Source organism: Pelophylax lessonae (assembly GCF_965119305.1).
Source record: "Pelophylax lessonae genome assembly, chromosome: 4".
Taxonomy (NCBI): Eukaryota; Metazoa; Chordata; class Amphibia; order Anura; family Ranidae; genus Pelophylax; species Pelophylax lessonae.
Genome location: NC_138771.1, coordinates 476,537,863 through 476,550,617, shown reverse-complemented (window position 1 = coordinate 476,550,617; position 12,755 = coordinate 476,537,863).

Sequence of the window (12,755 nt, the reverse complement as noted above, 5' to 3'; positions counted from 1 at the left end):
TGACATAAGTGATAATTACATTACTGGTTGGGGGGCTGCTTGGTATACTGCCACAGAGGGTGGTGATTATTTCTTACCCACCGGAAAAGCTTTTAGTAAGTGATAGTGAAGAAGTGAGAGTCCGGCACCAAAGCATCTTGAATATAAAGGAATCATTTTGTTTCTCCAACAAGACATAAAAAGGAATTAATTCCTTGGAAAATATTGTAATCTTTTCCAAGGAATTGATTCCTTTTTATGTCTTATTGGAGAAATAAAATGATTCCTGTAAATTCAAGATGCTTTGGTGCCGGGCTGTCACTTTTTCACTGAACTAACAAACGACAAGTGCCACGTGAGTCTGGGCACAGGTGTCTGGATCTCATCTTATTCATATGGGATTGTAGGGTAGTAGCACCTTTACCTCTTGTTTGGATGCTTTTAGTAAGTGATAGCTTCCACCATCATAGGATAGTCATACACAACTGGTTGATATAGGTTTCCACACATGCTGGATATAACTTAACAATGCATTTTATAGATAACTGCATCTACTGACAAGTAACCACATTGATTACAGTCCACCCAACATACAAATAACCTGAAAGTAACAAGCAAGAAGTTCTCTTTATTAAATTGACATAAATTATGTTCTAAAGTTTATACAAATAAAAGGAAAAGGTATAGCTCACCATTTCTTGGATGAGTGGTTGCCTACTATTTCACACATCTAAACTTTGTATTTTTTGTAAAAGAACACTTATCTAGTAGGAGTAAGGGAGTATCTCTAGGATCTTAGGAGAATGTACTTAACAGAGGAGAATCATTTTGACTTGTAAAAATAACTTCCTTCCTTAGCTTTTTACCTATACATATATTTATTCATTATGGACTTTTGTTGAAAGATTTCTTAAGCAAATTGAGAGTAGTGTCCTACCTGGTAGATACCAATTCTTTGTAATAAGCTCCCAAAAAAGTGTATTTGTATGATACAATTTAACGGCTAGATATTTCCAGCTATGTTTTAACAATTGAGATTTACCTATAAATCTTTTCTGGTTTTCGTATACCCCACATTTTGATGCATATTGAGCTAGCCATCACATTTACTCAAACCATTGATTACTTTTTTAATAAAAGAGTTAGGCAAAAAAATAATAATTTAGGAACTTTATTTACGTCCTAAGCATTAACGTTATTGTGTGGCTAAAATTGAGACAGGTATCTTCCTACTGTAGTTCCTTAGGGTAGAAACAAAACAAATATGTGACCTTGTGTGAGTGTTTATCACCCATCCTGACCTTCCATAACACAAGCAAGATCGATCCTATGACTTTTTAATAGTAGTTATGAAATTGCAATCTCAGTTAGGAAAAACGTAGATGTTTGTTATTTTTACTCTTTAAAATGTAGCAACATTGTGGTCTCTTCAAAAAGAAGACATTAATGTTGTATATTTCTGTTGTTTACACACTAGCATAAATAACGGGTTAACATGTTTTAGTAATTTGGCATTGATAGCTGGATTCTAGACTATTTTTTTTAATGACAGCACAGTGATAATAAAATGATAACTGAATATGCTCCCAAGATGGTTGTCTAGCTGTTTAAAAACAAATGCTTAAATGGCCTCTTGCATCACTCTTTCTTGTATATTTTTTTGTGGTGTGTATTGCACACTTGGCAACTATACTATTAGGAGAAAAGAAAATAAAAAAAAAAAACATTCATCTTAAAATATACGACAGCTGACTTATGTAAAGCACCATGATTTTGGAGTCAGTGCAGACTTTTAGATGTTTAGTTAATAATGGTGTATTTAAAAGCATCCTAATACCAGTATTGTGGTATATGTTTAATGACATGTTCATGTTTACATTCCACTTTTAAAATATTGTTAAATATGTTTGCAAAAGGTATAAGACATGCATTGTATTGATTATGGGATTTGCTTTTCAATGTCTACATTAGGCAGCCACTTTTGTTTGTTTGTGATGCAAAGCAAGTTTTATGTATCATATTGTTATATAGCTTGTATTTAGGGGGACTGACACCCCAATGTCAATCCTCCTAAAGACGCCCCCTAGAGGTGGAAACAAATTAACACTCTTTCCCTACTTTGTGTACTAGAAAGATGCACTTTTTATGTAGGAAAAGGTTAAGGATGAACTTATCTACTAAAATGTATCTGTTTTCAGAGAAACATGCAACAGAATATTTTTTTTTCCTAAAAAAAAAAAAAACATTTGAACTGGAAAAACGAAAGCTGAAATGTTTGTATTGTTAACTAAACTTTTGTCAGTTGTTTAAACTGCTTTATTTTAAACAAAAGCCTGAATCAATCTTTTTTATTTTATGCTAACTCTTCTTTTTTAAAAAAACCCATAAAGATCTGTATGTGAAACATAAATATATATATATATATATGGAAGCAATACATCAAATCGAAGAAATTAAAAAAAAAATTGTGTAGATATAATGTAGTGATATATGATATAAAAAGTTAGAAAAAGGGTAAAATAATGCAACTATGCTATACATGAATATTCCTTAAAAAGCTGCATTTGATTTTAGATATTAGGGTACTCTTTTAATAATTTAGACATGTGTGTGTGGCATTAAAGTACCAAAAAGGTCAATGCTAAAGTAATTATTAAGATGTTAATATCATATAATGTGCATTCAGATGATACAAATCTTTTGAAAGCAGACAAGCAAAATGTTTAGAACATTTTTACACAATTGCACCTACTTTTAAATATTTTTTAACAATTTATTATATGAGTTTAAAACATTCATATTTTTTTCAAGCTTGTAAAAACATATATATATATATATATATATATATATATATATATATATATATATATATATATATATATATATATATATAATAAAATATTTATATAATTACATTTCCCACCATTTATTTGTTTTCTACACTATACTTTCTATATGCCTAGATTGCAGCCTTTAGAAATGTGAAAATGTGTTTTTAGTTTACATTTTTTACCAGCATTTTCTAGACAGGCAAACATCTAAATTACAGGTAAAAGGGGGGGGGGGGGGGGGAACAGTTTGTAAGGTTAAAAGTTCATTTTTCAAGTTCCTTCCCAGGAAGTTTACAGAGCAGTCCCAGTGACCTTTGCTCACATGGGGCCTTAAGGAATGGCCAATGAAATGCCTAAAAAATCTTAATACAAAACATGATTTCAGGTCTGGTTTCGAAGCAAAACAGAAAACATGCTAAATATGAGGACATTTCCAATAATATAATAAATATGAATTGCTTTGCAGCCTATATGATTACCATTTTTCTACACAATGAAATTTAAATTGTGCATTTTGTAAGCTAATTTTTGCTATAAACATGCATGTATTAAAAACGTGCCATAAACAATTAATTCAGAAACCTTTATTTTGCTATTTTTGTAAAACAGGTATATTTTAGTTGAACTTTCAGCAATAATTACATAATATGCTTAATTTGGTGAGTTTTTACAAAATAAAAATGTTTCTTTTTTTTTTCTTTGCCTTAGTCTTTAACAAATTATGTAAAGAGTTGTTATTTATTACACTTTAGCACACACTGTGTCTTGAAGTGGAAAATTCAGCATTTTTGTGGTTATCCTTTTATACACATTAAAGGGCTTTGATTTTTTTGTTAAAAATAAACAAAAATGAAATATCTTCATCAGTGAAAAAATACCTATGTGTAAAAAAATAATTATTGAATTGCCTGCTGCATTAAAGGTATTTTACTTAAAAGATTTAAAAGATGTGTGTGTGTGTGTGTGTGTATATATATATATATATATATATATATATATATATATATATATATATATATAATTAAAAGCCAAATTGTTTAATGTTTTCTAACTAAAATCATAAGGATTGTTTTAGAAACTCATTGCAAGCAGTTTAGAAGACTGTAAGGTCATTAAGCATTTAAAAGGAAATTGGTTTGAGGATGAAGATAAAACAATAACAATTTTAAGAAAACAAGTAGTAATTTATGAGATACACAAAAAATTCTTACAAGTAAAAGGCTACTGTACATCAAACTACTAAAAAAAAAAAAAAAAAGTTTAGTTTCTTAATCATGAGTAGCAGTTAGAGTAATCAAACATATTCATTTTTCTCCTACTTTGAGCAACATTTAAAGAAGAAATGGAGGAGAGATTTAAAGATACTGCTATGATAGATCAAGTCAAAACCAGGGGTTTTCCATATGCATGTGTCAGTAAATGACCCTACTTACCATTTCATAATGTACATTTATCTCTGTGTGTTGAATAAAAAGAAACACCACAGCACAGGAAGTGGAGGAAGGTAGCAGGAACAAAATCTTCTTGCTTATTTAACTCAATTGAATAAAAATATTTTAATACAACTGTGCAGGAAGAGCCTGGTGATGTGGCATGTTAAGAGTTAAATTGTGGGGGGAAGTTGCACAAAGTGAAAGTTTGCAATTAAAGGAAGGAAATAAAAGACTTGCAGCACTCTGCTTTACCAGAGTTGATTAGCCTTCAAAACAGACCTCATTAAAGTGCCTGCCTCTTTATGTTTGTTTGTCATTTTTTTTCCTTCCCAAAGGTAAAAAACCTATAAAAATAATGTGCCCTCACACAAGAACTTATTTTCATTTATTTTTCTACCACGCAACTGCTGTTTAAACTTATTTAAATTAAATTCAAAAGCAATGCTATTAACACCTTGTTTAGATTTTTAATAATAGCAGAGCTTCTAATTAATATTGAGCAGTAATTAAATATTATAATATTATTATTAAAATATTTATATAATAAAATGCACATTGTATGCATAATGTAGTTGTTAATGGACAAAATGAAATAAACAAGTAAATAAAAAATATCAGAATTTATACAAAACTTCAGCTCGGTAAACTTAAAACTGGTGAAAATCTGCCTTAAAAAAGGCAAAATTCGGTAGCAACGTATAATAGTCTTCAAAAACATTTTAGATTGTTTTAATGGCACAAGATTTCATTGATAAATAAGGCCTTAAGGAGGGTGTGGAAAGCAAAGTAAGTATGTTTATCCAACTGGTGCATTTAGATAATATGGAATCTGACTGGTATTCAGGGTCACTAGACATGTTGTTAATTTGGCTAAGGATTTGGTTCTAGATATCCGTTGAGAGATCAAACCTTCTGCCACCCAGACAGCATGCTAATCACACCCCGGAAAGAGAAGCTTGTGAATGGGCTTTGCTTAAAGAAGAAGAAGAAAAAAAAAAAAAGATGACTATCACCCTTTGTTATATAAAACAATATATAAAATTGTCACTGCGGAGATGCACAAAGCTTCCCTTAGTAAAAATATCAATGCTTACATAATAAAATAAGGAGGTAGTATTTTTGTGTGAATTTTCCACATAATGCATTAGCTTCAGGAGTGAATAAATTAATCTTTAAGGGATTTTCTCTCTTTTTTTTAACATCTGGGGGATGAAACACTGGACAAAACTGATACCACATCTGCTGCCTACAAAACTATTAATCATCAGACTTCTTTACAGGTTGCCTATGGGGGATGTATATATCATTTATAACCCATTTGTAGGCCCTGTTAATGTCCGTTTAGCTATACTTAGACACTACCCCATGGGTAGTCATTTAAAAGTCATTTGTTTATGCAGCAAAACTACTAAGGATTCTATTTTTTTTTTTACAAACTTTAACAGTAGCAAGACCAATAGGCAAACACGACACTACACCATGGGTAGTCATTTGTTTATGCAGCAAAATTACTAAGGATTCTATTTTTTTTTTACAAACTTTAACAGTAGCAAGACCAATAGGCAAACACGACACTACCCCATGGGTAGTCATTTAAAAGTCATTTGTTTATGCAGCAAAACTACTAAGGATTCTATTTTTTTTTACAAACTTTAACAGTAGCAAGACCAATAGGCAAACACGACACTACCCCATGGGTAGTCATTTAAAATTAATTTGTTTATGCAGCAAAACTACTAAGGATTCTATTTTTTTTTTTTTAAACTTTAACAGTAGTAAGACCAATAGCCAAACACGAAGGCTTTTTTTTTTATTGTTTATACATAATCTAATTAATTATTTATTTTATTTGTTTCTAATAAAATCTAACATTGCAAATTATATGGAACGCCCTACATGTATTTAACATGTGTAAAAGTATTAATTAAAAAAAAAAAAAAAAATAAGAGAAAAAAACACACACAAACAGCTTTCAAGCTGAAATGCAATACAATAGTGTCTCTGAAGTGTTAAACAACCCACTCCCTGTATATAGGATCAGTGAGGCAATAGGAAAAAGGAAATGAAATGGGAACTTGAGAGTATTTTAGAAAAAAAAAAAAAAAAAGGAGCATGCTGTTTGAATAGGTCTAAGTTCATTGCATTTTGTTCATAAATGCAGCCTATGGGAAGGGAGGGGGGCAGAGGATGGTATGTTCCATTTTCTCAATGATGACATGCATTTATCAATGGGTTGCTGGCAGGGCAGGAGAGGGTTAACACATAGCTCAGATTAGATTGTGCTGTCAGACTTATATGTTCCAGCTCTTGTAAACCACATGATGCAAGGGGAAAACCTTTACAATGAGTGTTGTACAGCAAAAAGTACAAAATGCTATCAACGTTTCATTTATTTTATGTTCTTTCAACAGATTTTTTTCCCAGGCACAGAGTAATAACTTTAAATATATATTATATCGTTGCACGTGTGAGTCTGTGACGTTACATAAATGCAGTTCATTCCATAACAGATGGTAGATGTCAATTAAATACTGTGAAAAATCAACATAAAAGGAATTCCCACAGTTCCTACTTTTTTTTCAACAACATTTTTTTGGTTGCGAATGTCAAGCATGCCGCGTCGCCGGACATTCGCGACAAACTTTTGTTTTGCAACGCTTAGCCTTTTATCTTCTTAATTTTTTTTTTGCTTTTTTTTTCTCAACCTGTTAAGAGAATAAAAATGTTGTACCTAACTGATAGCAAGTGTTTTCTTTTTTTTTTTTCCCGTCTTAGTTACTGATATAGAGAGAAAGCTTTCTCCCAAAAAAAAAAAAAAAATTGAGTCTGCCCAGTAACAAACATCGCGCAGTAGCAAGCTCAGTACAACTATTGGCTATGCAAATACAGAAGGGGGGAGTCACACGGCTGCCTAAACGGATTCTCACACTTAAAGTGGTATTTTCACTTTTGCTCTCCAGTATTAGGGAGTGCAGAGCAAAACCAGAAGTTGAATATTTTCACTGGTTTTAATAAGTTACTTTTGTTCTTAGAAAAAAATGTAGCTGGACTTTCAATTAACTAGTGTTTTTTTTTTTTTTTTACTTACGACATGCAGGTTGGGCTGAACAGGTATTAAACGGAACGTGTTTAGACCTAACAAATTATACACACCCGCTGTACAAATATGCAGTTAGCATGGGTAATTCAGGGTGTCACTGTTTTCATTCATGAAATCTTATCAGTGAAATTAATATTTTTTCAATTAAAAGCCAGGAAGGTTCAAAATGGAAGAATGTGCGGCCAGTCATTTTATATATATATATAGATTTTTATTATTATACAGAATTGATATAGCGCCAACAGTTTGCGCATCGCTTTATAACATGTGGGCAAACAGTACAGTTACAGTACATATCAATACAGGGAGAAGCAGAGGGCCCTGCTCGTTAGAGCATATGTATATTTTCCTCACTTTATTTAAATATATTTTGTATATTTTATATCATTTATTTTTTTTAATGGTATAGTGCAAATAGTATAGACAAAAAAAGTGATAGTAATATCGTGGTAAAAAATGGGCCAAATTTCCTCGAAGTCACTATCATCCCCACCACGCTCGGAATAGATAATAGCAGCTACTGACAGTGACAGTGAAATTTTCCAGGAATTGTCATTTGCAGCCACAAAACATACTCTATATTTGCAATTTCAGTCTCATGGCCATAGGGAAAAAAATATCAAAGGATCCCCAATGCCAACTATATACGCTAACTATTGTAAGCGCATGTTTCAACACGCATTAACCAACTTGGCACTTTTGGGAAAGTTCAAATAGTTTGGTTGTTTTTCTTTTCCCTGATTGGCTTACAGGTAGTTTGAACATTTCAAGGTCAAAATAGTAAACTGTGATGTAGGAATCCATAGCAGATTGACATCAATTTCGAACTAAATTTGACTATTTTGTGAACCATTGTTAGTGCATGTTTCAACACACATTGGCCAACTTCGCATGTGTCTTTTGGGAAAGTTCAAATGTTATTCTTGTTTTTCTTTTCCCTGATTGGCTTACAGGTAGTTAGAACCTTTCAAGGTCAGAATAGTAAACTGTTATGTAGGAATCCATAGCAGATTGACATTAATTTTGAACTAAATTTGACTATTTTGTGAACCATTGTTAGTGCATGTTTCAACACACATTGGCCAACTTCGCATGTGTCTTTTGGGAAAGTTCAAATGTTATTCTTGTTTTTCTTTTCCCTGATTGGCTTACAGGTAGTTAGAACCTTTCAAGGTCAAAATAGTAAACTGTTATGTAGGAATCCATAGCAGATTGACATTAATTTTGAACTAAATTCGACTATTTTGTGAACCATTGTTGGCGCATGTTTAAACACACATTGGCCAACTTTGCATGTGTCTTTTGGGAAGGTTCAAATGTTATTCTTGTTTTTCTTTTCCCTGATTGGCTTACAGGTAGTTTGAACCTTTCAAGGTCAAAATAGTAAACTGTTATGTAGGAATCCATAGCAGATTGACATTCATTTTGAACTAAATTTGACTATTTTGTGAAGCATTGTTAGCGCATGTTTCAACACACATTGGCAACTTTGCACATGTCTTTTGGGAAAGTTCAAATGTTATTCTTGTTTTTCTTTTCCCTGATTGGCTTACAGGTAGTTAGAACCTTTCAAGGTCAGAATAGTAAACTGTTATGTAGGAATCCATAGCAATATGACATCAATTTTGAACTAAATTTGACTATTTTGTGAATAGAGCCCTACTAATACCAAGAAGAACTAAGATAAGACCTTCTAGGGGAAATTTACTGACATATGCTAACAATAAACTACACAAGTGGGCATTGGGTGGTTGGAGCAAAAGATGGGTAAAACACCTTTGAGTCATCATCCTCCTATAAAGTTCAATGTTTTGTACTAAAAACCCACAAAGCCTCAATTCATAATGTTTTTAGCGTAACCTCATATCAGTTCTTTATTTGTTAAAAAAAAAGTCTTCTCCAAGTAAAGACCAATCAAGAGCACTGATAATGTGAAATATGCAGAGACTAATCAACTTTTAGCTTTCATCAGTTTAGAGCACACAAATCAAAGCAAGATGCTCACTGATTCGTTGCACCGGGTCAGTGCATTTTGTGCATTGTTCTCACTAAATAAGAGAGTAGATACTATCATGGTGGAGAATGTTGATGAAGGACTTTACAATAAAAGTTAAAGGCATGATAGGAATTTTAAGAAAGTAATGTTTAAAGCGGAGTTTCAGCCTTTTTTTTTTTTTTTTTTTAAACACCCCCGCAATGGTCGCAACTAATCCAATACATTATGGAATAAATAGTAATAGTAGTTTTTCTAATTCCTTTTCTATTTTAAAAACCCACTCTTCTCTTCTCATTGAGCATGCTCCCATCTTCAGTGTGGACATTTGAAGACCACTCATTGCTCCTTCCAGGATATGATGCCGGCTACCCAGCATGAACCTCCCGATCGAGGCGTACAAAGCGCAGCGCACTCATTTAAGAGGAGGATGCTCATTGACTCCTAGGATTGATGACACATATCCCAAGAGCCAATAAGTGCGAGGAAATTACATACCTCACTGCAGTGAGGTACAGCGGAAGCAGAACCTTCAGCTTCACAAATAGGGTAAAAAGCTTAAAGGTAAAAAAAAGGTCAGATGAGTAATTTACATGTGACCACGAACTCTGGGGGGTGCAACCTTTAAAGAGTGGGTGGAAGCAAGTACATTTGGCTCATAGGGGAGACATCGCCTGTACTCCACACCTATGAGGTAAACAGATAAGCTCAACATGGATTCCATTGGCCACCAATGTTTCAGATGTTTGATTGTACAGCTTGATAGTCCAATTTTAATAATTTTGATATTAAACCCAATAATGCCAAGACAGTTCACTCTTCTGGGAATCATGAGGATTGAAACCCAACCCATTTTCTAACCGCAGAGGTTACAGTTCATTGGTCTACACATTTTACCTTCCCAGTACATAGGGGGCCATACAGAAGGGAACACATTTTCATAAAATACAAACAATTTTGATCATTTTTGGATCAAGACGTTCACTTGTTTTACAATAAATTCTGAATGTGATCACACTCCTTTAGCACCTGATAGTTTAAATACATGTACAAACTATTGGGCTATGAGCACAGGCATATCCTTTCTCTGTTTTACAATAGGACGAGAGTGTGATTGTATTTAATGATATACATTTGTTCAGATGGGATGGACTTTTTTTGTTGATCGGTAGCCTTATTCTGGAAATACATGTAATGATAAACAATTGATTATAAATTTGATTTATAACAAAAAGAAAAGCTTAATCTAAAGGTATTTTTCTTGTTCTGGATATAGTACGGAAGTGATAGAACCCTTGTCATGTTTTTATTGCTGTCTGTATTCCCACTGGGGACACTGACCCTATTTACGAAACCTGGAACATGCAAAATCTGGTGCAGCTCTGCATTGAATCAGCTTACAGGTTTTATTGTCAAAGCTTAATTGAACAAACTGAAGATAGAAGCTGATTGGCTACCATGCACAGCTGCAACAGTTTCCGAACGCTCCAGTTTTAGTAAATCCCCCCCCCCCCCCCTTATGCCCTGATCAGCATTGGAACCTAAACTGATAGAGAGGAAAATATCAATCTAAAATGTTGATTTGTTTGTGGTCAGGGACACAGGGGGAATCTTCCAATGGTAATATTTGTACCAGTGGCACCACAGGAATATTGGTGAAGATTTACCAAACCGGGAGCACTTAGAATCTGGTTCAGCTGTGCATAGTAACCAATCAGCTTCTAACTTTAACTTGTTCAATTAAGCATTGACAATAAAACCTAGAAACTGATTGGTTTCTATGTAGAGCTGCACCAGATTTTGCATGCTCCAATTTTAGTAAATCCCCCCATTCTCTCCAATGGGACCCACACAGCAAAACAAAAATAAAGTTGAGGCTTCAGATATATTATAGGAATGAGAGCAAATTTTGGAAACCCTTAGTAACCAGATTAATACATTGTCAGATGATTTCATTTCTCACTCATTCTGTTGCTTTGTACTCACTGCTCTCAGTGTCACCACTAAATAAACCAGCTTGTCTACAAGTAACATCTATGTACTGTTTAATGAAAATTTATATGATTGATAAATGACATCCAGAGCTCATTGATGTCAGCCAGCATGCTAAAACACATGTGCACTGGTGTACATTGTGTAGGGGTGTTGCAATGTTTGTTACAATGCACTGCACTGCTTTTTTTTTTTCAACTTTATTGATTTGTTACAAAACGACGTTGCATTCAACCCTCTGGACTGTAGCCTGTTGCGACACACTGCATGCAGACACGCTGCATTTTTATGCAATTTACCTGTATGGTGCAAACGGGGCACCTAGAAAACAGCTGTTTTCTATGTGCCGTAGGGTTGATTTACTAAAACTGGAGAGAGCAAAATCGGGTGCAGCTCTGCATAGAAACCAATTGGCTTCCAGGTTTTATTGTCAAAGCTTAATTGAACAAGCTGAAGTAAGAAGCTGATTGGCTACCATGCATAGCTGCACCAGGTTTTGCACTCTCCAGTTTTAGTAAATAATCCCCCTTGTGTTGAACCTATGTAGCTCTATAGGCATGGTGTGAACCAGTTGTTATCCTCTAGAATCATATTGCTTGTCCATAACTAACTAAACGCATAACAGATTTTAAAACTAATTTATTTTTAAGCATACCTATCAACATTTAGAGAGGGGGGTTGGATCCTTATACCTAAATTGTTTGTTACCCCAACACTTCATATTTCTGATCTGTGCCTGCTGTACCATGTACTTGTATGAGAAAGTATCCTTGTTCTCCTTGTATTGGTTCCTTTAGGTAAAATCTCTGGTGTTCCTGCCAGTCCCCCTGCGTTCCTTTAAAAAACTGACCACACTAAGCAAGAGAGCAAAAAATGGTTAGTTCTCTAGCTGTGCTGGAAACTTAAGTGTACTCTCCTTCAATGAACAGACTTTTCCTGATACGTGCCCGCTGCACAGCCATTCACTAGAAAACTTAGTGTGCTGCTGCTTCTCCTCCCCCAGCTCTTATGCAGCTGAGAACAGAAGGAATGTGATCACTTATAAAAAAGGGAAAAAAGGTATTTGTAATCTTATATATATATAGAACTATATAGATAGATATATATCTATCTATCTATCTATATATATATATATATATATATATATATATATAGATCTATATATATATAATATATATATATATATATATATATAATATATATATAGATCTATATATATATAATATATATATATATAAATATATATATAGATTTATATATATATATATACATATATATATATATATATATATATATATATATATATATATATATATATATATATATATATATATATATATATATATATATATATATATATATTATTTTTTATAGATTTTTATTGAAGTTTTAAGGCACAATAAGAAACATTACATACATTTGGTTTT